This window comes from Ischnura elegans, chromosome 4 (genome assembly GCF_921293095.1).
Source record: "Ischnura elegans chromosome 4, ioIscEleg1.1, whole genome shotgun sequence".
Taxonomy (NCBI): domain Eukaryota; kingdom Metazoa; phylum Arthropoda; class Insecta; order Odonata; family Coenagrionidae; genus Ischnura; species Ischnura elegans.
Window position 1 is genome coordinate 51882713 of NC_060249.1, and position 25087 is coordinate 51907799.

The 25087-nt window shown below is 37.5% G+C and overlaps 1 protein-coding gene across 11 annotated transcripts in view; it reads left to right on the plus strand.

The window, feature by feature from the left end:
- The first annotated feature begins 11 nt into the window (after positions 1-11).
- LOC124157454 (golgin subfamily A member 6-like protein 6) overlaps positions 12-25087 on the plus strand; it is a 58848-nt gene continuing 33772 nt past the window's right edge. For all 11 annotated transcript variants that reach the window (XM_046532155.1, XM_046532156.1, XM_046532164.1 and 8 more), the window contains exon 1: positions 12-273. The gene's annotated coding sequence lies outside the window, so the exon portion shown is untranslated. The remainder of the gene's footprint in view (positions 274-25087) is intronic.

Genomic DNA, 25087 nt, shown 5'->3' on the forward strand with positions numbered 1-25087 from the left:
AGAGAACTGAAAAAATACGACCCGCCAAAACTGAGTTATGCTGTCATTTCTTCTTTTTTCTTACATTGGTTTGGTTTTAATAATCGCATTGTGGCTCAATGACCGTGAAAGTCTGGCATCGATGATTATATAAAGGCTAGCCTTCGTCCACCCAAGATATAGCGAGACGTAAGAATTACTCTCCAGTCAAGACGCGAGATCGCCGCAACGATCCAACGACTTACTGGCTACCGCACTCTTATACATCGGGACATTTAGGATTGGCGGATAGAAGTGAGTAAAGATTTTCTGTCCTTTATCTATCAAATATCTAATCAAGAGTATCAATACTAATAAATAATAATCATAGCTACTTTTGATATCGCTTCAACTCGATTTTCAGCAAAGAGTCTTTTTATTTTATTGTAATGGTAAAGTGAAATTGAGAGATATGTTATGTCATACGATAATATTTTATTCCACTAGTAATAAAATAATGTTTTTACGTATTTTAAAAATCTAGGAACCTCGATCATCAATTTCATTCGGGAGTCTTTGAAAGATATGATCGGTTAACATTTTGATTACCTTGAAGCGATACGGAGTAATCTGGAAATCGGTTAAATTTTAGAACAAATAACTATGATTGCGATGATACATGAAAACGTGTAGTTCATTTTGAGGCGTGGTAAATTGCAAGGCGGCGGAAATAGCAGGCCAGGAAATAGAGATATTCCTCTCGAAGTAAGGGAGGGTGTACTTAGAAACTCACAGCGATAATTCGAAGAGATAAATCTAATTAAAAATGACATCTTAAATGACGTCTTCTTACCTTAAGCAAAAAATAATAGAACCATATTTTGAGGGCTTACGCCAATTTTATGCGACAGAAAACGTAGTTTCAAAGACTGTTTTTAAAAGCATTTTACACAATTTCTTCGCGACGCTTTCCAATTTTTTCAAACGCCAGGAATGAAAAATCTATGTGCTTCCTATAAGTATTCCGAGGGTATTATTTCGTATTGATATTATAAAGAATAAAATAAGCATAGAATAAAGCATATCCGTGGGAAAAAGTGGGAGATGGAGGGATATTCAGGGAAATGATGCCACTGATCATAAGACACCATGGGCGTAGCCAGGAGGAGGATGAGGGGGAGGGCGAAGCGGCTGCCCCTAAAAATGGATGTTGTTTATTCAGTTCAATCCAAATCTTCTGGACAAGGCCGGAGGAAGATTATAACGGGTTTATTGTTCTCCCCCATGAGGATACTGTTCAATGGTAATCCTGTGCGTACCAATTTCGGTTCAAACGCATGAAAATGGGAATCGCTATCGCTCGGGACTGCTGAAAGATGTGCTTTCGTAAGTGCGAGGATACTTTAGTAGGTGACTACATTCGCATCTCAGCTTATACTAGGATAAGAAAATAATCCGTGTACATTTAAATATTCTTTGCAAATACAGTTGATCTTTCTCAAAATTTACCTATATCTCATATATATAAGTTTAACGAAGGAGAAACTTAGAGGAATGTCAAATACGGTCAAATTTTGAAAAGTGTCTACTTTTTGAAAATTATAAAATTTGAATATGATAGCACACGCTTCAAAAGAGTAATATGCCATGAAAAAGGACATAAAAGTGTGAGAGTGAAGTGTCCTATAAATGGTAAAGTTTAGCTTCAGGAAATGAGATGGTTATTAGAAATAGAAAAAAATAAACTGAGCGCCATATTTTGAGCACACGCGACATTATAGTAAATGATTTTACTCGCCAAGTCAAAGATAAATTGTGGCTAGTGAATTTCGTAAAGCATATCCTCCGGAAAAATCACTGGGTTTCATCAACAGAGGAAAAACCGTATGGCTTTTCGCATTGCACACTTCCTTTCTAGGGCATGTTCCTCTGGTTTTATTACGAAAGTTTGCAATTTGAAATTTAGTACAGATGCCGCATTTAAATTTGCAGAAAACAGATAAATGTCCTTCAGCTTTCAAAAATTGAAACTGTTTCCACAAAAGAAACTTGTTCTCTTTGAATAATTGACGTATATTTTAAGATATTTTTTCATTTGTTATTACCGATTAGCTGCAGGAATGAAAGGGACGATCGTGAGGGAGAAAAATTGAGTGCCGCAGTGAATTGAAGAAAGGACGTTGCAATAAGTAATTTTACTCGCCAAATTTCTCAAGCCAAAGCCAAGCCGTTTTTGCTGAAACCATCTTTTTCTAAACGATGCGAATAGAAATTTAAGAGATTTGCTATTATAATTATTTCAACGGAAAAGTCAACACATTTATTGGTTCATGTACAACGTAAAAGGTCGACAAGAGCCACCTTTGTCGATTAATAGACTAAAATACGCTATATTATATAAAATATCGCTTTTTCTTCGCCTGCATAACAGGCTACGTCCTTCGGAAGCTACAGCCTACTTCCGCGAGAGGTTGAGGAAGCGGTCTCGTAAGCGAAATGTTTTGGATCGGCGGCATGTGAGGTTATTTTCGTGGATAAGGAAACCTGAATTAGTTAGATAAGTCATGGAGTTGGTGAAGGATTCCTGGGGAATGGAGGAAGAGGACGTTACCCGGTGTCTCAAGGCTTGAGAAGAACCCGCACCGGTACTAGTCTGTTCGTAATAAATTCTTAGAAACTTACGTGATGAATATTTTTCAAACTCTCCTATACAAATCGGCTTGTCAAGCCCAACGTTAGGCTTCAATTTGGAAAGGTTGAACGTATTGTTTTTTGATGAACTCGTGAAAGACCGAAATAATTTTATTGAAATCACTCAACAGCCGCAGGAATACAATTCAATAATTACATTACCCGCAAATATTCAAATAATTATCATATAACAGTTCAAATAATTCTATAATTATTTTGCTATCGCACAGAATAGAATATTTACCAACATCATTACTAGATCACGAAATAATTGGTTTTAAGCACCATATTTGCGTAGTTTCTGCGCTTGGAATTCTATCATCTTCTTTACGTTGCATGACAACAAACTTGGAAGCATTCGGTTGTTTTATCTTTTAATTTAAGTGCCAAAATGTCTTTCAACATACTCCATAGATGAAGCTAACAACAATAAGGGAACAAATTTGAAAGTATTCCACGCAATCTATTTGAAGTTTTGATATTTTTCAATGGATACTAAATATTAAGATACAGAATATTTTTTCCACAGATGTTTCACTAACCGACCTTTTAGGCTGCGACGAAATCAATTAATTAGGTATTTTCAATAAAGTTTCGACGGTGTTAGAGAAAATAACTCTGTACATATTTTCGTATTTTCTATGCAGTATATTTGTGTTACAGTTGTAGAATTCAACCATTGTGCGCTCAGTCATGCATGGAGAAGCAATAGCAGGTATTACTTTTCGAGCGCTGGTCTAAACTTGCCGCTGAGGTTGTGAACTCCTGAAATCCAGCCAAATCAGCAAATTAACTTTTAATAAATACCTACGTGTTGAAGACTTAAAATATTTTTAAATAATAGGGTAGTTTCCTTCATCAAAGAAAACGAAAGGCATTGATTGCGATTCGTTACTCACCATTAGTGCATTCATAAAACACAAATTATTTGGTTTTTGAAATACCGGTTTAGACGAATGGCAAGGGTCAATTTTATCCTTATTTGAAAAAGGCCAGATTGGCGCCCATGCGATTCCATTCCAGGTGACGTCACAGGGACCTAGTTTCTACACGAGAAGATAGGAGTTATACATCGTCTGAGGTTACCAATGCATGCATGAGGCACAGAGCTCAGGGAAACATGTCTTAATAATCACCTATTAAAACTGGCTAAGGTCGGAAAGTTTTCTTCGTTTGATAAGGTATTAATAAACCTTTTTTAAGCCAAGCGCTACCAGCCAGCAAGGTACTCAGCTACCCGCTAGCATCCTGCGTCCTATCAGCGCTCAGAGCCTCGATCAAGGTCACCTCACAAGGCGGGAAGGGGAACCAGAAATGCGTCGCACGGACTTTTTCCCATCATTCCTACTTACGCGTCGCGTTTTCGCGCGCTTGAAAATTTTCACTTTTTTAAATAATCGCGAAAAATAGATATCCTCATTTAAAAATCTAAAAGCGTGAAATACGTACCTACTCCAGGAGTAATAATCTTTCGATTTAGGCAATAAAAAAATAATAGGAAACCACCCTATTACGTACTAAATAATTACCTTTCACCACGTAAATGCTTTCAATTTGTTCCTCACCCTTTTGCTGTACTTGCAAAATGGGCGCGTATTATAGTTAGGGAAGTCGAATTACTAGTTTAAACTTACGTTATCATGTTAAAAGCTTGAGATCATAGGATGGAGTACGGTAATCGAGTCCACTTCCCTTTTCTACTGATAGGGTTATCTCTGCCCGGAAATAAATTTTTATAAAATTGTATAATTTTATTCATTCTGGTTATTTACAAAATATTGAGCATCAATCATAATGTGAAACTTGAAGATATCCCTAAGGCAATACCTTCGAGCCATTTCAGCAATAAGGACACATAATATGGACGTACAAATGTAATGGTACAAACAGCTATTGCAATTTTTCACACTTTTTAGCCCTTTCTAACCCAGGACTGCTTCTGGGAGAAATTAAATTTCAAGACTTCTCATTTTAAAAATGTGAAAAATTTCTAATTAATCATAATTATTATGGCAGGTGCATATATCGCCATTAAACTTTACAGCAAAGAGGGGCGCGTAGTTTAAATCTTTCCTGAAAAGCACTGAAAATGTACACAGTTTTGGTGTTACTTACAATTAAAAGCGACGTTGGGTTATAATGGGTTAATTTGCTCAATCGGTTTCAATTTACACATAGTTATCAAGAGCTGTCTCCAATTGGGAAAAGAAATAAAAGTTATCCACAAAAATTTATTTTAATGCCGTTAAAATTTAAACTTCAGTCGCCCTACCGGGAAGAGCGATTGAGATAAATTGTGTTTCGAGACTGTTATATCCACAGATACTTCGAGGGAAGGAAGGTATTTGAAATTATTTCCACCTGGACACGGTCCCCAAACACTTGTCACTCGACAGTGACTACGCAGGCTTGCCGAAAACTATAGACTAACAAATTCGACCGGTATACTTTTAAACCCTTCAGAGTGAACAAAAATAAGTGCGCGTTCCTCTTTCTACGCATACGACCATGATTAAAATGTCAAATCCCGAGATCACGTGATGGATTTGATTGGCTGACTACGACGATAGCGTTTGTTTTCACTTGTTTATCTCGCTTTTTAATCTAATTTGCATTAAAGTTAACTATAATGAATAACGAGAAGTATGGGGATTTTTAATCATATCTGTTTATGAATAATTCTTTGGTAGAATTTGTTCATTTCCCACGTTAATACTTAAGTTGGGGTGTACAATGTACATGTTAGCCTCAGATTTTGGTTATTAGGCTGTAGGCCGGCCCTTATTTTTCAGAATTTGGAAAATGTATACTTTCTCAGTCTCAAAATGATCGTGAATGAAGTTCTCATTCGTGCTCTAAAATTTGGTTCCTCTAAAATAACTGGATGCTGTGCCACAAGGGGCCCCCAAGTACCAAGTGACCAAATTTCGTATTTTTTATGGGGTGGCAAACAAGTTATTCAATTAAAAACGTGAAGGAGAAGTCCTTCGATATCGAAATTTAGTTTATTTCGAAGTATTTCAGAGGTTTTCTAAGATGCCCTCCACCTCCCCCCCCTAACCCGGCAGAATTAATGTTTCTTGTGCAAAATACTATCTAACCTCTGAAGGCTTGCGCTTATTTTGAGACGATTTAAATTGAAATTCCAACAACTTCAAGTACGATCAATGCATTTTCACTATGCCCATATACGATTCTACAATGAACCAAAATGAAGATTATTTTCACTGCATCACTAATGTAGTACTAAAATTCGATACTTGGGAGCTTAAGTTCCTCACACAAATTAAAGGTTGTGATGCGGTGAAAACTGACACTCAGAAATGAAATTTCTCTTCCTTCTTAGTCTTGAAATTTTGACGTTACACGCGCCTCTTTGTAAAATCTTTGGTTAAATTAAAACTTAACAACTCGCGAGGCGTTCTTGCCAGAAGTTTCATGCGTGGGGGCATGGACGTTCTCAGCGAGGGGCAGGAGGGGGCAGCTGCCCCCCCTAGAAGCAAAAATCGCATATGTCTTTAAGGAAAATAATATTTTTTCAAGCAAATAATTTTAAAAACTGAAAGAGAGCCGTTACAGTTTCCTAAAAATGCTGATTTCATTCACCTTTTCCATGCTTAAATCTTACCTACAACTTCCACCCCCTAGTTTTGATCCTGGGTACGCCCTTGTGCGTCGGTACATTAAAGAATGCAGTGAATTTCCAGAATGTAAAAGAGTTTCCTCGAATTAATAGAATAGTAGAGTGGTGTATAATTATAGTTATAGTATCAAGGGCGGATACTGGATTTTTTTCTGGAGGGGGCACAAGGGTCTGACGAGCAAACGAAAAATGAGATTATGAAAAATTTGAGATTAAGAGCAACATATTACAATGACTGTACGAAATATACTTTTCATTATAATATAAAAGTTATTTATATGAAAATATAAATAAGTTAAGTACCAATATGATAACGACAATCATCTTTCATGTTTCCTCTAGACAGCTTGTATTTATTCATTATTAACTCGCTATCAATCGGATGAGTCAGCACGGATTGTTTTAATCTTTGCATGGCATGCTCTCCGTCGCCTAGATGGTTTTCTGACTTTTGCATCATATCATCTCGGTTCGCCACCTCCTTTTTTATTTTACTAGGGAAATAACTTTTGATACGTGGATTTACGTTCGAAAGAAAAGCTTTTCGAGTACCCTCTACATTTAAATCTATTGCTGATTACACGAATTACATTAAGCGATTACATTTAAATTTATTACAAAAAAACGAACGTAATGATAACGGGACCGTATTAAAAAGCATGTCATTATTTTAAACGTTTTGGGGTGGGAGGAATGGAGGCCCTCTCATGTAAAATTCTTGGTAAGGGCCGTACATTCTTTCGGCAACATTGCAAAGTCGCGGTCGTCTGATTAGTTGAGTGACTTGCGTATGTGAGCTTGATCCTGCCAAATTTTCCCTTATATAATTTTCTTTCGTGATCATTTCTGCAGCAATAATGTGCACACCGCACCTAATTTTGACCAATATTGTTTTTTCCACGAAAATTTCGATGGAAGATTCTCTTGCAGCTACATATGTGCTCAAAGATCGTGCATTTAAATTGGTTTTCTAAAGTCACCACTGGCGTTGCGCTTTCGGGCAGAGCGGTCCGAACACCAAGGTGAAATAAACTATAGTTGGGGTTGTTAACCGTTATCAATGTTCAAAAAAAATGTGATCGATCGTTTTCATGCTTTCCGATGATATTCCTTGCGATTATGAATATGTTATCGCATATATCGAGAAAATAACTAATCGATCTGCACTCATCTTCGATCTGTGAATATTGTTGACGATCAATTACAACGCCTCCTTGGTAAAAAAATTTTAGTATATACCGAACGGACTAGGATGATATGGTCTTTGGAGGAGGCGACCGACAGCTGAGGTCATTTGCGCCGTGAGGGAAGAGTTGGTAAGGAAGGGTGGAGAAAAACAAAGTTGAACGATGGTATTAGCCTGAATTCATGGATTCTTCCGGTTGAAAAACAAAAATAATAATTTATTGTCATACCTAAGTAAAATTCATCATTGATGGACGCCAGTGCGATCAAGAAATATTATGTTGTAATTTATCAGTGGGCCTCAAGCTATTTATTTTCTTGAATTGCGTGGCATAACGTCGGCATTAGCCTGCTCTTAACGAAAGGCGCCAAGGGGACCACGGCTTAACGTCCCATCCGACGGACGGAGTGCTGAGTTTGAACTGTCCTCAACACAACATTCAAGCAGGGATCGAGCAGTCTCTGAAAATTCTCTGCCACCACCTGGATTTGAACCCGGACCTACGAGGCGGGATGCTAAACGGGCTAGGACCACCTCTATGTTGTCCCCTTTGTATTTTTCATTCAAGAGTATCATGCAGTGTTGGAACCCCAAACCAAAGCCCCAAACTTTCCGTATTATTGTGGAAAATGAGACAAAGTTAGCCAATGGAATTACTTTTATCACTCACAAGGTCAGAGGTTCTTGGCTCACTATCGACGCAAAAGGAATGGAAAAAAGACCGTGGCACAGGTAAAATTGTATGTTTAAAAGTTTGATACGCACTTCGTGGTGGAGATCCACAAGTTGACCACATTATTGGAGCACAGAAGGAAACGTATTTCGAAAGTGGAGAATAAGTCATTGAAATAATTCATTGAATTTCTAATACGGCATATAAAATTATGAAAACAGGGAAAGAAATAAAATAAATAAAATGTTGAGGTTATAATTCAATATAAAAGTAACAGAATCAGACGATATATAGTGGAATCACATCCTGTAAGCATTGAAAGAACAGAGAGATGGCACTTTTCCACATGGTTATTTTTGAAAGGACGACGCGTTTCGACCGTAGGTCATTATAAGTACAATGAGGATTTTTGGTTCCCGAGATGTATGTATGTTATATTATATTATGTTATAATTCAAAGTTTGCAATAAATTATCAGTCCTGAGCCGATAATCCTGAGCAATCGTTCACACGCTTTGGCGTTATTTTACTGAAAGAACAAAAGAGTAACCATTAGAGATATAACCATTAAAGCCGTGTCATGCCAATATCGAAGTGCAAATATGAGCATATGAACAAGCAATTCAAATGAATAAATAGCCTGAGGCCCTCAGATGTATTACATCATAATATTTCTTGATCGCACGGGCGTCCAACAGTGATCAATTTTACTTCGGTGCGGCAATTGAATTTTTGTTTGTGTTTTTCCACCGGAAGAATCCATGAATAGTTAACCTATTTACATTAGTCAACGTAATCATTTATCGTCTCGTCGTTAATGATTTGTAGGAATTTAAACCGACTACGCCCGAGGTAATAAAATTTTTGACGTAGGTAAGTAAGCTTAACGACTCGGTTAGACACGAGCAAGTAGATATCCTTCCATAATCAAGACATACCTTTGCAAGGAATTACTGCCAACATTATATGCGTTTCATGAGGGGCTTGGCAGGTAAATGGACGTCACACGATTTATTTACGTCTGCGAGCCGCATATGAATCCTCGAAGCTTCAGATTTGCATTTTTATTAGAACAGACGTGGGCTGTTATGAAACCAGCATCGACGAAAAGAAACTTACTCCTCTAACTACCTTCCATTTCAAAATAAGATGATAATGTGAATTAGCAGCGACCTTAGAGTGTATGGCGACCTTCAGAGTAATTATAAGATCATTCGCCACCCTTGAGCAGTACATAACCAAACGCTGAGACCAACTTGAAGCTTGGCGACTGTTTATTGATTATTAAGTGATTAGTATTTAAGTACAGAATTGAAGAATGGTGCCGTTTTCTGCCGAGATCGAACAAAAGGGTCAAGATCGAATTTGAAAAATCGAGTTTGGATCGAAACTCGAAGATAAGTACAATGAAACTTATTTGAGGGCCTCAAGCTATTTATTTTCTTGAATTGTGTGACATAATGTCGGCATTAGCCTGCTCTTAACGAAAGACGCCAAGGGGACCACGGCTTAACGTCCCATCCGACGGACGGAGTGTTGAGTTTGAATTCTCCTCAACACAACATTTCCACTATCTCGATTTCCTCGATCTTTGATTAATTAACGAAACTCGATTTTTAATTTTAACCGAAATGGATTTTTCCATCACTACATTCGATCGACTTCCTACGGCCCGTCGGACAACATGTGGCACTCAACGCTTTTATCTGATTACTATTTTAACGTTTCCAATCAGAAATCGGCAATCCCCGGGCCACATGCGATTCCCGAATCAATGGAGGTCATAGAAACTCATTCGATATAGAAACTCATTACACAATCAGATGGCGTAGGGGAAAAATCAATTACGACAAAAAATACCTCCTCCTTCAACCATTCTCACACGAGTTCACAATAAATCAAGACGTGAAAGTCGCCGCTCATTTATAATGAGTTGGTGACATCATTAAGAGTCCATTGACTCGTTGAGGAAGACCCGCTCATCAACGAAAGGATTCACTCAACAAAATGATAACTACGAGGAGCCACGCGAAACCGATGCGGGATGCGATAGAGGATCAGCTGGGACGAGATGACAAACTTGGTAGGAGCTTGTGACGTCATCAACTCAGTCTGTAATAGGGTGGAGGCAATTGATTTTTTGCCGCGCGAATAGTACTAGAAGTAATCGACGGGTTGCAAAAACGAAAAAATACGTGTTTCTATGTTTTTAAACTATCTTAATCGGTAAGTTAAAAAAATCAGGAAGGAGCCCATTGAATTCGGACGGCAAGATCAATAGACAACGATTATGTTTTTAGTCCTTGAGCAGTTCCGTGAGGTAAAATAACTAATAATGTACATAAATTTTTGCCGCGTTGTTAGCCATAGGGTGACAACAATTTCACCAGAATTCCACCAGGCGCCTTCAGGTCGAATGCCTCGTTCAGATTACGAATGTCCCAGCAATCGTTGGAGCTACTTACTACTACTACTTATCTTACTACTTATCATAATATTTATTTACTTAAATTAGGTCATTAATTATAATTTTATGAAAATGTCTCCGGAAAATATAGGTACTTGCGATTTGCGTGGTCAAACCATTGTGAAAATGAGAATGCAAATAAGCGAAAAGGTTTCAAACCTACACTCGATATGGAGTATCTAATTTACACTAGATTAAATGGTAATTTTGTTCAGTTGTTGAATAAATATAGAGACAATGGAAGCCCCGAAAACTATTAAATTCACGGATAACTCCATGCGCATTACAGAAAGTTACCGCGAGGTAAAATATCTAAAAATGTACATAAAATTTTTATTAAAAAAAATTAAATTCTTTGGAAAATAAATAAAGAGACAACCTTGTGTTGCGCTGCGTTATTTCAAGAATCGAAATTCTCAAAACTTTTATTTATCCTTCCGGACCCCCACAATAACTGGGAGATTATCCTTACCTGCCCCCCCCCCCCTCGTCCCTATTCTGGATCCGCCACTGTGAGAGAAGAACAACTTTTGAGCGATGTAACTTCATCTCGCGAGTGACAGTTTTCGGTGAGTAACAAGTTTTCAGGCGTGGTTGTTAGTAAGTACATTCACACTTACGAGTTTCTGTGTGAATGCACGAATGATTTTGGTGGACCGGAACGGAGCATGTAAGAATCCACAAAGCTAATGAAAACAGGCTCTTTTTTCTTTCGGTGATCTATCCATCTTTCGGGTTTTCGCCGCGTTGTTAGCCATAGGGTGACAACATTTTCACCGGAATTCCACTAGGCATCTTCAGGTCGAATGCTTCGTTCAGATTACGATTGTCCCAGCAATCGTTGGAACTACCGTGCAATCACACTACGATGGTTAAAACCTGTGCTGCCCTCGAGTGCTGAAATATAAAGTGAACGAGAAATTGACGGTTAGCAAAGCTGTTGAGGTATGCAGGGTCATGATATTACTGTGTTCAACGAGTATTTAACGAATAATTTTTCTTCCGCCCACATTCTTCCTTGCTTGGACAAATCCATGAAAAAAATAGAGCAAAGGGAGCTTAACGAACTTTTCATCTTTCTCTTGTCGCTTCCTCTTCCGGTCTCCCAGCGCCTAACCATCGTAAAGTGGCAAATGCCTCGTTTACATTACGATTGTCCAAGCGATCGTCCTAACGATATTTGGCCGAACTAGCAGTGTGAATGCATGTCCTGACAATATTTCACGTAGTTCCGAACGTCGCCACTTTACGATGATTAGGCGCTGGGAGACCGGAAACGGAAGCGACAAGAGAAAGACGAAAAGTTCGTGAAGCTCTCTTCGTGAAAATCGTCGTCTGAACGAGGCAGAAGTTTCGCTTACTGGCAGCTCCGAAGGCGCGAACGTTGAAACTGTACCGGTGAGCCAATCACACCTCAACCAGTCAGATAACAGAAGCACAAAAGGTGAAGTGCGCATAAGTTCTGTTGCCGTCTGTATTATTATTTGTGTGAAGATGAAACTTAAAAAATAAATAATACTTGAGGTATTTCAACAGAAGAAGAAACATTAATTTTTTTATTATCATTGCTTTTTTGGTAAAATTGTTGAATATTAACAATTGATTATTATATTTTTTATTCTTTCATTATTTTTTTGTGATATTTCATTCTTTTTTGTATTTGTTTCATTTATTTTTTTAATAAGTTCGCCGCAGCGAATTCAAGGATTTGAAAATGAGATACAAATGCAATTTTTTGATAAACGTGATTTGAAGGAGGGTGAGACATAGCAAATACTCATGGGAGAGACATTTGTTGAGGCAGTTGATGTCGAACTGCCGATGTCGGTATTTTAGCCGTGTTTATGCAGCCCTCGATCCTCGCTGGTGCATTGTAATTGGTCGGATTCTATCGCCCTTTGTGCTGTGATTAGCCGGTTACTGAAACACTCACTTACCAGCATTATTTAAATAGCATCCGTCTTCCCAGTTAAAATTTGTTGGCGATTTTGCTATTTCGATTGACTTCTTTATCGGCCTGGGATAATATCTTTTCTCCTTGATTTGATGATTTAGGCTTCGTCAAATTTCATTTCGTGCCCAAGTTTGCTCCAAGAATGCTCGGCGATTGTTGATAGGCTGAGTTTCTAGTTCGTGCATTCGCACAAGGTTGGTGGTTACTCAGTGAAATTTCGCGTATATTCTCGCGTTCGCACATTTAGACATTGTCTCGTACAGGTTAGTGTAAGTACCGTATAACCAGGCCTTTAGACTCGGTGGATAAACCATCTCCGCGGCAATGTCCCGAACCTGGCCTTCGAATACCGGGAAAAAATAGTGCTTTAACCTACTTCACGATCGCGATCTTCGTTTCGCGAAATACGAGGAAGACGAAACCACGTGATCTTGGCTACGGGGGTCGAAGATTTTACGTAACAAGCCTTGAATCACACATCGCAATGCCACTTCATCCGTGTCCAAGCGGGAGAGGGACACACAACATGTATTTGCTTAGATAACACCTGATGATGAAGTGACCATCGATGCCTGCCGCCCAGGTCGAAGTAGATGGTTCTCCTTTACCAATCTTTGGCACGTTTGCACTTGATGCGAACTCTTTTTCGCCAGTTCCTTGTAGGCGATAGCCAAGTCAGTTCCCTTCTTGTGCGTAATCAATTTACGTAACCAATGATTAAATTATGTAATGAGGTACTCAATTCTCCATTCATCGAAAGGAAAAAAAGTTGACAGCTCTTTTTTTTGGCATCGAAACAAGGAAGAGAGCAGTTTCATCGCATGAAAATGGGAATTGTTTGTAAAAAATTATTTTTATCTAGGTAAACGATAATCATATTAATTTTAATATAAGCCATTTAATGATTTATTTACGCACTCTAGTATCAATAATAACTCTTATTTTTCAATATTCAGCTTGCTCCATTCATTAATATTTTTCTTCGTCAAAGTCATAGATGCTCCAATATGTTTCAGCCAATGGAGATGATGATGAATTAATTTAAGATCCAATAGATTTGGCCTAGTTGAGGAAAAATTCAGAACGAAAGTTAACCAAAACATTAGCAAATATTATCGGGAAGCGACAAGAAATTATAAGTTATAGTAGAAGACAATCCCACACTTAATTTATAAAGTTATTGAATTTTTATTGTGAAAGATTTTTAATGTGATGAGTTACATCAATGAATGCTCACTTAACCAGATATCAAATGAAAGGGTTCTATATCTTACGGAAAGCCATACATAGTCCGGTAATACGGATATTGGAAACCCTTTGCTTCGTCAGCCTTTGGCCTCAACATCAGCGATACATTACGATGAAGATTTATGTCCACGAAGCAAGTTGCATTTGTTTACCTTTCCTGAGACAAATCTGAAGGAAACACAAGAATAATTTCAACGTACGCCACAGTTTAATAAGTAAAATTCCCTTAAAATGTTTTAGCTACGCTTTTGTTAACATCTATTAGCCGTGTATGAACGTGCACATGTGAACACACGTGGACATGTCAGGACGTGCGACGCAAAGTTTACCGCCTATTACCATCTGTTGTTAGGCCAAAGAACTTTGATATTACATCTTGCACCAAAATATCCAATGATGCTTTCAGTATAACATAAATTGACTTTAATTTCAATATTCAGCGTCAAAGACTGAGTTTTATAAATCACCCTTCAATTAAGTCAACAATTCAGATCATTAAAATAATTTCCATTCTCAGGACTGCAATTGATTTCTGATAATTGCAATTGGAATTGGAAATAAAAAAGTCCTGGATCAAGGATTTGATTTTTATTTTATTATCTTGACTGGGCCTTAAGATGTAAAACTAAGAATTTTTTGTTGACGCTGTACTGCGGAAAGTGTTCCTAAAAAGTTGGCCGTTTAGTAACAGGTAAAGATTCTAAAACGGGTATCTTGAGAATTTTTGTAGGTTTCTCTCACAATTTAAGTCTAAGAAACTGATGTATGAAGGATATTAGCGGATAAGAGGATATATTCGCGACTTAGAGATCTTTATACAGGGTGATAAATACCGCATGTGGATGAAATAGAGTACTAATTATTCTAGCTCGTGAGAATTACCTATTTTCTACTATCAATTTTTAATATCAGACTTTTACGTAACTTGCCGATCTTCAATGAGCGCACTAGAATTTAGTGGTTTCAGTTTACCTGATAAAGATACAAAATATTGACGTATTCTAAATAACTTCCTATGGGAGAAAAGTAGTACATTTATTTAACGCTATCATCACCACTTCAAAATATAATGTAAAAAATCATACAATTGACCATAGCGTATGGATTTAGTATATATTACCTAACATATGTTATCAAAGTTAATCAACTCACTGAGGTTTTACCATTAAAATAAATTCTTCGACTGTCCTTAGTGACCTAATATCTAAATTGAGTTATGAACGTATGCATTCAAATAGGAAAATCATTATTGATTCTTGGTAACATACCCAAAAATAATAAATACTGCTCATGATAATGAACACCGTTCAATTGGCTTATAGAACTAAAAGCTAAGCGTAGCTACGGTCTATCTCATTTTATTAGTAACGCTTCTTCTCTGAGAATGTTTTTAAAGACATAGAAAAAATATTTGTGGATTGTCCTTACCATAATTTATATTTCTATGTAATATCCCGATAATATTTACAAAATTCTTGTTTAATTTGGTTTGGATATATCTAGAATCCATATTTGGGAAATTTTTGAACAAGTATTTGAGAACGAAAAAAGAGAAAAATTGTCATCCTCGTGCATGGTTCAATAAATTTAATACATTAGCAATATAACTACGAAGTTAGGATTATATATGTAATGATTAATATAACAGGCCTGCTTTATAGCTGAAAAATGTATGATATCTGATTTCAAAGTTAGTAGATAAAGGCAATATTTGAACTCTTCGCGAGGTCCCAATGTATTTGTTATGTTTTTAAACCTTATTGCCCATGCTTTTACAATGTTACGTTGGAAGTATTATTTTAAAATTTTCATAGAGATTCTGCAAAAATGTATCGTTTGACATTTATTTCACTGGCAGTTTACTCTGATTTCATGGATTCGATTGCAATAAGTTCATTTTGGGCGGAGAGAGTAATTGGTCGATACCAAAAACAATAGTTTGTACGAAACACTTCAGAATTTATAATGTGGTTGGGTATTTTAACCATCCTGGTAAAAAAATTAACATTTATCCGCCAAATTCGAGATGAATTAGCTCAAGATAACCCCCCCAAAGCTTGATACTCATCGTCATCTAAAAGTATACCTCGCAATCTTACGTAAAGGGAATTACAGTGCTCTTGGCTCTCCTTACGCAAGAAAACGAAAGGTCATCTCAAATCCATTCCCACAAAATCACCTCAAAATGCGTATAAGGCATCATATTAGCGATGGAATTTACAAGAAATCCGTAAAATTTGAAATACTCCCTTGCTTATCCCATTATGCTATGAAATAGCGATATGTTTACCAGAGAATACAATTTAAAGTGACGAGTGAGTTGGTACTACATATTTTACCTGCAAAATGAAAAAAATGGAACAGTATACAGAATAAAGATAAATACTGAAATGAAATGATTTGTGAAGTGAAGGAACTTTCGTCAACAAATAACTGGTTGTCATGGAAAAGCTATGTCGTGCTAAAAAGACATCTTATCAGGTATCGTATTTCAAAGAATTTAGAAAAATTTGAAATACTCCCTTGCTTCTCCAAAATATGCTAAGAAATAGCGATATGACTACCAGAGAAAACAATTTAAAGTGACGAGTGAGTTGGTACTACATATTTTACCTGCAAAATGAAAAAATGGAACAGTATACAGAATAAAGAGAAATACTGAAATAAAGTGATTTGTGAAGTGAAGGAACTTTCGTCAACAAATAACTTGTTGTCATGGAAAAGCTATGTCGTACTAAAAAGGCATCTTATCAGTGATTGCATTTCAAAGAATTTAAAAAAATTTTAAATACTCCCTTGCTTCTCTAAATATGCTAAGAAATAGCGAAATGACTACCAGAAAATACCATGCAAACTGATGAGTGAGATGGTACTTCATATTTTACCCGCAAAATGACAAAAATGGAACAATACCAATAAAAGGGGATACTTGTTTGTCTGTCCACTAACTGTTTCCATACGGATAAACGGATTGCGACCAAAGTTAGTGCATAGGTGCATCTAATGCTCACAAACCCCGTAACGCTACTTTCGGTTGCATCCTTCGCGTCCTTTCCTCATTGCTGTTTGTAACGTCACGTCATACAACTTCTGCGGTTGGCCATCCTACCAGGTAGGCACACCTCTAGACACGCTCAAAGTAAAAACATAAAAGTGCTCTATGATCATGAAATCCATGTTTCAAGTTTCCCACATCTAGATGCAAATCTTTTTACCGGATTACACGCTCACACGACGTTTTTGGGCTACGTTCCCGCTTCTCTGGGTACTGCCCTTCCCGAGTGACGCCAGGTGGCCTGCTGGTATAGAAAAAAGAGAAATGTTGAAATAGAGTTATTGGGACGATGCGCAAACATGCGCGATTTTAAGATAAATCGTAGTCACATAACAGCGTTTGTAACGTAACCAAAACCAACCACTCGACTGCGGTTAGAGGTTCCCGCCGCCCGCGCCGTTGGGGCTATGGTTTTCACAAGCGGACGTGACCGTTACTTAGAGTGAGTATTGGATGGGAAATTAGTGGAAACAAGGCATCAATGACATAGTGGAATTACTCAGAGAAAATATACACCCAGAGTACCGGAAAACAAGCGATACTAAAGCGCGGATCATTATTCGTATCGCTATCAATAACATTAAAGTCTCCGCAGAGAATGGTTTGGTTCTCGATAATCCGAAGAATAGCTTGAAGTTGAAAACTAAATACTCTGATCGTTGCGCTCGAAGCAACGGCTGGTAAAAATTTGGAACTAAAATGACGTATAATAAATACTTATTAGAAAGATTCGCATCTAAGAATCATAACACAGATTGTTTAAGTAGGAGCATAGATGATACCGACATTTCGTCAACAACAAACTCGTTGCCATGGCAAAGCTATGTCATGGCGATCCTTTCGCCGCGCCGCCAACCACGTACTGAAAGCGTAAGTCGCGGGTATGCGATTCCAAAAATATACAATAATCAACTCAAGGCTGCTTAAGTTACATAAAAGTTTGCCCTCACTACACTGAATGTAGATTTTTTCAGTGACTAAAGAACTCCAAACAAATTATTTTCGTGTATTATTTAAATAAAAGGTTTATCTTTCATTTAAAACATCCAGTTATGTTAAAAAGAAAAATTTATGGCACCAAGAATGAGAACACTCGAAACTTTTTTTAAAAACTGATGGTCATCGATAGTATTTTAAACTGCTGTCTCGACCTTGGAGCCATTTCGATGGAACTCATGTTATTTGAGGTCAATTTTAGGATACTCTCTGATTACGAGATGCTTGCCGACGTATTAAAAGGAGTAAAAGCATCCAAATTTTTGCATGGCGTTCGCTAGTCTGATTAATAGTCGGATATTATTCCATCGATACCAAAGTCAGATAAATAATGGGTCAAGTTATCACCTTGGATGCATTAAAGGTTGAAGTACGAGACCACCAGATTTTAAGGAAAGTATCAGCAATTGCAAAGACAAGAATTAGGCAGTAGTTGTAACTTGTGAAGAGATATTACATTGCATGTCAAAAATTTTCTCGATTGCCGTTGATTGAAGAAAAGGCATGAAAATAGGGTGGTTTCCTATTATTTTTTTATTGCTTTAATCGAAAGATTATTACTCCTGGAGTACGTATTTCACGCTTTTAGATTTTTAAATGACAACATCTATTTTTCGCGATTAAATGAAAAGTGAAAAATTTCAAGCGCGCGAAAACGCGACGCTTAAGTATGAATGCCGGGAAATATCTCCGTACGTCGTATTTCTGGTTCCCCCTCCCGCCCGGTGAGGTGACCTTGAGGCGAGGCTTAGCGCTGATACGTCGCAGGATGCTAGCGGATAGCTGAGTACCTTGCTGTCTGGTAGCGCTTGGCTTAAAAAAGGTTTATGAATACCTTATCAAACGAAGAAAACTTTCCGAACGTAGCCAGTTTTAATAGGTGATTATTAAGACATGTTTCCCTGAGCTCTGTGCCTCATGCATGCATTGGTAACCTCAGACGATGTATAACTCCTATCCTCTCGTGTAGAAACTAGGTCCCTGTGACGTCATGCGGAGTGGAATCGCATGGGCGCCAATCTGGCCTTTTTCAAATGAGGATAAAATTTGACCCATGCCATTCGTCTAAACCGGTATTTCAAAAACCAAATAATTTGTGTATTATGAATACACTAATGGTGGGTAACGAATCGCAATCAATGCCTTTCGTTTTCTTTGATGAAGGAAACTACCCTATTATTAGTTAATAGCTTCAATCTATACTTCGGAATGTTGAAAATATAGCAATTCTAGAGAGAAAATTAAATAATGTTAATTAATAGCCGTTATAAAATAATAGTAATTAAATAACAGTTAATTAATGTGCATTCACAATATTACGTCGTTAAGTATTCTGTTTCTCGGGGTGTGTCTACTTTTATTAAAGCTTTTACGCCTATGTCGTCCTGTTTCCAGGCAGCTTGTCGTCAGATACTTACTCAAAACACTTGTTACGTATGTTTATCGGAGCAATAGTGCCAACGGCGGAAAGATTTTCTAACCGCAGTTGTGTGGTTGGTTTCTATTGACATAGGAATGCTGTTATGCGACTGCGGCAGATATTCCAATCACTAAGACTCACACATCATCACAAGCAAATTATCTTCATGTTTTATTCATATAGGTATTGTTCTAAAAAGAGTTCGTTACACAGGTGAAATACATAGTTACAACTCCATTTGGTCATCCAGTACCATCTGTGGTTGCTCATCGTCTCCCATCTCCATTTTTATTTTATGGAGGGCATTCTTATAACCTGGAATTCCATTAAAATGCGACTGCTCTTTCCAGAAAACATTTTACCTGAAAAAAAAAGGAGAGCAATTTCTCTTTAAAATTGCTCCTTTAGAAAATACCTACAGGATATGTCACCCACTCTGTAATTCAACCCATAAATTGGTATATCTACAAACTAATGAAATAGAAGAAGACTACAGTGATGGAAGTGAACAATATAGATGGCATGAGAGTTAAGACAAAAGAAGGCGAAATAGAGAATGTGAGAACCTACAGCTACTTGAGAACAGAGGACTGGGAGATTATTGGATGATAAAAAAGGATAGGAATGGCGAATGAAGTTTTTAAGAAGAAGAAAAGAGCGTTGTGTAACAAGGGATTGGACTTAAAATTGAGGAAGAGATTGTTGAAGTGTTATGTGTGGAGTGTGTTTTTGTATGGATCTTAGACTTGGACGATGGGGATGAGAGACAGGGACGGGATTGGGGCGTTTGAGATGTGGGTTCGGTGGAAGATGGAGGGAATACGGTGGACGGATCGAGTAAGGAATGAGCAAGTGTTGAACAGGGTGGATGAGGAAAGAACAATGATGGCTAAAATAAATAAAAGGAATCGTAACTGGCTGGGATATGTGAAGAGAGATAATGACATTTTGAAGGTAGCCTAGGAGGAAATCGTGGAAGGGATGAGAAGAATAGGAAGGAGAAGGCTGAAGTTAATTGACATTTTAAATTTGGGAAAATATAGAGGCTTAAAATAAATGGCTGTATACAGAAAAGAATGGAGAAAGCGTTGGTGCAAGGAACCGGCCGACAGGCAGATCACCAGAAGATGGCAAACTACCCCGTAAGCCGCCTCGATAGACGTTTGGCAGGGGGTGTTAGGACACCAGCCCTCAACAAATAAATAGGAAATACTCATACGAAGTCCTGCCAAGAATTATTTTATATTTTATTCATTTATATTAAAGAAAATGGCAGATCGCCAGATGATGACGAACTACCGCGTAAGCCGCCTCGATAGACGTTTGGCAGGGGGTGTTAGGACACCAGCCCTCAACAAATGAATAGGAAATACTCATACGGAGTCCTACCAACAATTGTTTTTTTATTTTATTCATTTATATTAAAGAAAATGGTACATATACATCAAGAATACCAATTTAAAGTGCACTTGTAACAAATAAAAATTAGGCAAATAAGCTAATTACAATTTCAAATAAAAAACAAAACAACCAGATTAGTATGGCCACAACCTCAGTGTTTAGCAAGTTATATAGTCATTTTTTAAGTATTTTATTGTTCGAAGGAAAAACGATTTCCTATACCTATCCGTTTGGCAAAATATCTCTCTTAACCCTCGAGCGGGCGGGCCTGATATTTTTACACGACCGGGCGCATGGCGTACTTTGTCCACGCTGCATGCATTTATATGATAACTCTCGATTTATGTTAAAATTCATCTTTATTTTTAGAAATTAGTTCAAGCTTATACATTATAAGGTTATACAGGTATAAAAGTATACAGGTGGTACAGCAGGTGGCCGATCGCGCGGCGTAATTTATACGCCAGGGGTGTTGGGCTGCTCTTTCCGATCTAAAAAAAAAATTTTTCTACTGTACTTTGTGCTTTAAAAGCTCACGATACAAACAGTCAAATTAAATTTTAAGAATACACGAGTCCATTCTAGACCAGAATATTCGTAAAATGTCTAAATTCTTTGTTTTAGAAGATTAGCGTACTTTATACGCCAGCGCGCTCGCTCGAGGGTCAATTTGTCATTTCTGTCGGACTTGTGATTTCATTCATGTTTCAGTCATTGCCTCCCTCCCTCCCGCTGACTCCGCCCTCAATCTCCACACCCTCGAATTGGCGTTCATTGGGCACTTGCAAGCCAATAGCTTTCCGGGTTAGAACGTCGCATCCTAACGTCTCTTCCTAACCCCCTCTCCCCTCTTTTCCCTTGCCCAACACACTCCTTTCCTCCCCATTCTTACTTAGGTTGATGAAGAAGTCACTACTTCGAAAGCTCCCGAGTTTATTTTCCCGTGTGAGTGTCAGATTCAGGTGAGATTGCGTGAAAACGTCACTCAAGAGAAAATCAAAAGAAGTGCTCCGGTCGAGTTCGTTTCCGAATGTTATTAGCTCTACGGTTATCATGTCACTCTCAAGAAATTTTAGCAGCCATAAGATGAAAGACGCGTATTTAGAATCGGTGATCCTATCACCCACCGGTGTGGAGTGACCGTTCAGTGGTAGCAAGAGTAAATTGATTATAATAGGATTAACCAATCGTTTTATCTACGGAAGAAATTACCTAACCGGCAATAAGAATTCAATTATTTGGTGGAAAATGAGCGACTTCATTGATAAATACTCAAGGCTGTAATATGTGTTCGAAAATATGTAGTGTGTTCACAGTAGTACTGAAAACGTAGTAGTTCTGACATTGCGCATAAATAGCTTGCTCATTAACATTCTCACCATTCTAAGTATTTAATTTTTAATTCTATCTCTCTCTCACTCACCGTTTCGAGCAGAATACCGATATGGATCGGTGAGGGAAGATCTAATCCCAAACTAAGCCACAGGCGTGCGAATTTCACATTCAGGGTAGAGTGTCCAATTACCTTCCGCGGGCCTCTTCGCACTTCGATGGTTTTTGTATGGACTCGTCCGAAGGCTTCAATCGGGATTAAAATTTTGTTTTACCTTGGAATTATGCAACATGAACTGATATTTTTTCTTAAATATAAATTTTATTGCACAAATTCATAATTTTTCACCATACTTCAAACCTACTCGTGGCAGTCTGCACGTTCGATTGAAAATAATATATTCAGGCCCCGATATCAGGTGGGATAATTGAGATGGAAATAGTGCGCAAACACGCACATGACCACGTCATAATGATTGGCGTTGATTATCATTGGCTGAGAAATGTAATTGATTATGTAATTACGTAGGTTTTTTTTGCATCTTAATGTTGATGACGAGCTGGTACTGCATCGTCATGATCTGGATGATCATCCTTATACCTCATCACCGAACTGTCATTTACAAGAAAACCGTTACTGCATGTAGAGAATGGAATAATCTTAACGTTTTAACTAGGAACTCATCATCATTGGTATCTTTTAAGAGAAGGCTACACAAAGCACTTTTCTCTACACAACTAGCTGGATAATATACGTTATAATATAAGTTATATGTATCACTGAATGTTTGTGTATATATGTTATATTTTATGTCTTACTTGCATGTGCAATATTTGTGTATACTATATACCTCATTAAATATCTTGCATTTTGTATGTAAAATGACATTAGTTTTCACTCACAATCAGTGGGGTTTCGCAGGCTTTTCTCGCCCCCCTTCTTGTGTGACCGTTTTCCTGCCGTGGGTTCTCTCGCTGATGGATACTACTCTCTTATCCTCATGTTTTTTCCCACAAACGGAAATCTTTTTTCCGACACGAATTTCCACACATACTTGTTTATCTTGTTTGACATTTCACCAATAATGTATATTGTATATTTTTTGCATTGCAAACTTTTATTTGCAGTTTTTAAATGTTTGCATTGACGCTATCGAGGGGCTAGGTGGAAGAGAGGACTTATTAATCTCAACCTCGCCCGTATAAAGACATCTTATTATTATTATACTGATGTGCTGTTCTGGACAGACGGATTGTAGTCGTTTCAACGGGGAGGAAGAGAGAATTTTCGATATAACGAGAGATAATATTAATGTATATTTAAATTCTTCTCCAGCATAGCTTTTAGTATATAGTATGTGTTAATTCGTCTAAAATTGTTTCCCCAACCTGTCTCCTCTACCATAATATTCCGTTTTGTCCATGTGGCATAAGTAAAGACTCTTCACTTCAAAGAGCCAATTATTATTTTAGGACTAACGGTTGGGAATAGTTATAAATTGGGCATAATGTTTTTGAAATTTTAGACAACGATCTTATACAAAAAGGTATTAAGTCCATGATAAATTTATCTCTTAATGATAATGATGGTAAAGATGAGCAATTTTAACGTTTTCAGGAATCAATTACCGAGAAATATAATTTCGCGGAATCTTTTAAACCCTTAAAAGTTTATTTTACGGAAATTTATTCGTGGTCCTAAGCATGCGGCATATTGAAACTGATAAAAACTGAATTCAGTTCTTTTTTCGGATCCTCAGGAAAAAATGCATTGACCATAAGCGGGAAAAGCATTTTGATAACAGTTATATGTTATGAGGATATTTTAATCAATTTGCGCCATCTACGCACTCGGAAGAGGGTGTATTATTCAACGTGGGCTTGAATATAGTGCATCTTTTCCTAATATCTTCTCCATTGATGTTGCATTAGTTCGCGGGATTGTTTAGGATACGTCACGAAAATTTAGCAAAACAACAATTAGGACCCGAGAAAGGATTAGATAAATACACCTCTAATGAATATCAATATTTCTATCTATATTCTATCGATATGAATATCAATATTTTAATTGGAACAATCGAGCTTATAATTCAAGAGTGATGTTGAACAATCCCACAATAATGCACTTTTATCCGCGATGTTACTAGTGTCTGGACCCTAATACCCTGATAAATTGGTGAGCACCAGCAGTGGCATAACCCTTGAGCCAATTTGTGACCACGCATAGAAAGCTTTAAAAAAGGAATTTTTGAACATTTGCATAAGATCTGGGAATAGGGTGGTTTCCTATTATTTTTTATTGCCTATATCGGAAGATTATTACTCCTGGAGTACGTATTTCACGCTTTTAGATTTTTAAATGACGATATCTATTTTTCGCGATTAAATGAAAAGTGAAAATTTTCAAGCTCGCGAAAACGCGACGGGTAAGGAAATCTCTCCGTGTGACGTATTTCTGGTTCCCCCTCCCGCCTTGTGAGGTGACCTTGATCGAGGCTCTGAGCGCTGATAGAACGCAGGATGCTAGAGGGTAGCTGAGTGCCTTGCTGGCTGGTAGCGCTTGGCTTAAAAAAGGTTTATTTATACCTTATCAAACGAAGAAAACTTTCCGACCTTAGCCAGTTTTAATAGGTGATTATTAAGACATGTTTCCCTTAGCTCTGCGCCTCATGCATGCATTGGTAATCTCAGACGATGTATAACTCCTATCTTCTCCTATAGAAACTAGGTCCCTGTGACGTCACGTGGAGTGGCATCGCCTGGGCGCCAATCTGGCCCTTTTCAAATGAGGATAAAAATGGACCATTGCCATTCGTCTAAACCGGTATTTCTAAAACGAAATAATTTGTATATTATGAATTAATGGTGGGTAACAAATCGCAATCAATGCCTTTCGGTTTCTTTGATGAAGGAAACTACCCTATTGTTAAGGATTTATTTTCATCGAAAACCGAAAGTCCCGACCAAGTTGTTAAATGAGTTGAATTTGAATGATAAAAAGTAAAATAAATATTAATGATCCAAATGAAAGAAAATATATCCGAGATCTAGTGGTAAAAA